This window comes from Aedes aegypti, chromosome 2, assembly GCF_002204515.2.
Source record: "Aedes aegypti strain LVP_AGWG chromosome 2, AaegL5.0 Primary Assembly, whole genome shotgun sequence".
Lineage (NCBI taxonomy): Eukaryota > Metazoa > Arthropoda > Insecta > Diptera > Culicidae > Aedes > Aedes aegypti.
The window spans coordinates 317,326,243-317,329,771 of NC_035108.1; the positions used below are offsets into that span (position 1 = coordinate 317,326,243).

Consider the following 3,529-nt stretch of genomic DNA (forward strand, 5'->3'; position numbering starts at 1 on the left):
ATTAGCGGGGTACAAATTAAAAGTGTTCAGATTAAACGTGTTAAAACCAACGGGGGTACCCGGTATCGCCCAACACCAACGAGGATGAAGCCCTACAATACGCCCTGCGATCGCGTGACGCTACGCTGTAGCTATTAAGGTATCGAGGTAGGTATGTTTGAGAAGACTGCTCTTCTACATCATCAATGAACAACATTGCAAGCTAATCTAGATTAGTTACAATTTGTCTATTTCAAAATCAAAATGTAGTTCAATTTATTTCACAATACTTTGTCAACGACTTTATTCATACATATCCAGAGCACTAGAGGTTATGGCTGACAAAATAAGCGATGTACCCAAATGCCTTGTTAGAGATGCTCAACATATATTTAGCAAAACATGTATTATTTTGCAGCACAAAAAAGTTTTATAAATCATAATTATAATTTCATGTCAAGAATTTGAAATCCAGTATTCTATACAACTTTGGCGAATAGGAGCACAAAATTGTGACGTATTGAAACTTTTTTGAGAGCGGCATTAGATTCAACAATCATATTAACTAGAGACACATGATTTGATCCCAAACGCGATAATGTTATTTTTGATACACTATGTTAATTTTGGGCATTCGAGTACGAAAGAATCATTATTTAGCCCATGTTTCGATTGTAGGAGAATAACTACAGAACAGATAGCAAGTCTTTAACACTATCCGTTTCCAAAACATATTTTCCTTCCTGAACCCACACGCGCGTGGATCTCTAATGACAGCAGCATCGCGCAGCCGGCCAGGTGATATGCTAATTTTGTCCATTTCGAGTAGCAGCAGCTTCATAATAATCAGCTATATAAGTTTCCTTCTTATCACACACAAACGATACGGGGCAGAGGGGACATGTTGGTAGGCGAAGAGTGGTAACAGCAGCTTGTTGTAAAGGCGAAACTTGTCTTGGGTCCTCGCTTCTCCTTTCCATGCTGGGCAGCGGCAGCAATTGGTAGAATTATCGGCGGACCTCGGCAAGTGATACGGATATGTCGGCAAGGTGTCCACTCCACATGTATCGCCTCCCCTGCTCGATCCAGAGTTCGGTGGGTGGAGGTGGAGCTGACCGGTGATGGTCATCCTGTCTTCTTCGTGAACTCCACACTACCATCCAAGACACTTTAGGGGTCGTCCATAAATGACGTAGAATTTTTGGGGCGATGGGACTTCACGAATATGTGACTAGAGTTTCCAATTTTCCCGGGATTGGACTTCCCGGGAAGCGGGAAATATAGTTGCCGTTTCCCGGGAAATCCCGGGAAATTCTCAAAAAGTTGAATATAAAGCAAATTTGATGGAATTTTTTCTTTAACTTATTCGTATTGTGTTTATTTATTTTATACAGGTCGGACTCGATTATCCGGAGACTCGATTATCCGGGGACTCGATTATCCGGGATTCGTTTATCCTGAATTTTAGACTCGATTATCCGGAATTTGTTTTTTGATGCTCTTGTTTTTCAATGTTTATGCATCGATCTGAGATAATTTGGTATTGCAATATACAATAGGGGTATTCACTTAAAGTTGCGTAACTAAGGTTCTGCGTATTATTGCCAAAAGAAATATTTCAAATGAAATAATTCATTTTTTGACAGTGATCGTTGACAAATGACGAATTTATAATCTAGTTACCCAACCAATAACGTTTCAAGAATTTGTTATCGTTTGAACTCAGTTCATAGTTTATAATATTTTGTTCATTTTCGTTCGAAGCTCTAGGAAGTGCTGAAGGTCGTCTGGCGTAAGCTGCCCGAGAAGGATCGGAACCCTCAGCTGTTCTTCGCACCGGACCAGATCGTGGCCAAGTGCCGTTTCTAGTGCTTCCGGCGGCGGCTGCGTACGGTCAAGAAGACCACCGGTAAAATCGTTTCGGTCAAGCGCATCCTGGAGAAGATTCCGCTGCACGATTTCTGCTCCAGTACGCATAACAAGTACCGTGATCTGACTGTTGGTGGTGCTATCACTCAGTGCTACAGCGACAAGGCTACACGTCACCGTACCCGTGCTTAATAAACCGTCAGGGTCGAATTGGTGAAAGCCCCCAAGACCCGTCATGTTCACTTCAAGCAGTTCCACGACTCGAAAAATCATTTCCTGCTGGTACAAGGATACTACCACAAGTACCACCGTAAGCTGTTCTCGTTCCGCCAACCGGAACCAGTAAAGAATTCAAAGTCGCCGTTTATTGTGCTGTTAATTCCACTTTTTTCAGAGAGTTAAAAAATATGAAGATCTGTAATATATCTCTTGAATAAACGGACTCTAAAAACATGTATAGTTATTTTTATTTCTAGCCAATCAAGAGTTATAGCTCATATAGAACATGAATAATTTGTTTTATATGATTCGTAATCCGCGATGGGATACTCAATTAACTACAGAAAATCTTTTCTAATAGCAGCTATTCCGATAGCTTTGAACATATGGAGAAAATTCTCTATCAAATGGTCTGACTGCGTTCAATGCCTAAATTATTTGCCATATAACCGATTTGTAAATATGCGAAACCTGAGAAATATATATCATATTATGCCATTTACTTGATGTTTTCGATGATAATACGGTATTATGGTACATTCCGTTGAGAATATTTTCAAGCAGCATCAGTACACCAGTATCGTTCCATTATCGGACCCACTCATGTCCCGTGCAACAAAGATGAGTTAATAAATGTGCTAACTAATGCCTTCTGTTCTTTTAAATTGACTTGTTCAAACAAGTCAAACGGGCAACCATTTGAATAATTGCTCAAGTAAAATTATATTCATCATAAGCGGGTGATTGAACATGAGTGGAAACTTGTACACTGACAATATATAGTTTCAAGAACACTTCTTGGTTAGCTGTAATCCGGACGCTTCCACCAAAACATTAGTTGGCCCATGTCTCAAGGTCTCCAATCCCATTTTGATTACAATTTTTGGGTCAAAACGATAATTTTCTCTTGGAGAAGTATTCGCGGATTTTTGGGTAATCATTCACTTGAATGTTTATTTTTCTTTAGACAATAGTTGTTACGACGACGAACGCATTCTTTGATCGATTTTTGACAGTTGGAAATGTTCCATGTGCAGTTTACGCAATATTGTGAAAGATTTCAAATAACCAAATAATCGTGATTTACGCAGAGTTTTACGCCGTTAAGTGAATACCCTTAATATGAATGGTTTTGCAGTTTTGAACGTATTTAAGAAAAGGGGGGTTTGAAAAAATGATTTTTTGTGTATGCTGGCCAAATTTTTTTTTTCTTGTAAAGGCTCCTACTGTTCCTAGAAATAATTTCTGGCTACACCACCGCATCATATAAATAAAACAACAAAAAAAAGATAATATTTAAGTTCTTTTATCGAAGATTTCAATATTTTCTTAGTGATTCGATTATCCGGAGGATTCGATTATCCGGAGTGAAAAAAATCGATACTCTGGATAATCGAGTCCGACCTGTACCAGTAAATTTATCCTCCTTATTTGGCTTTACATCAATTATCTTGATAAAGCC

At 39.0% G+C, this 3,529-nt stretch overlaps 1 pseudogene; it reads left to right on the plus strand.

Annotated features, from left to right (window-relative positions):
* The first annotated feature begins 1,017 nt into the window (after positions 1 to 1,017).
* On the plus strand, positions 1,018 to 3,185 carry LOC110675193 (annotated as a pseudogene).
* Positions 3,186 to 3,529: the final 344 nt, after the last annotated feature.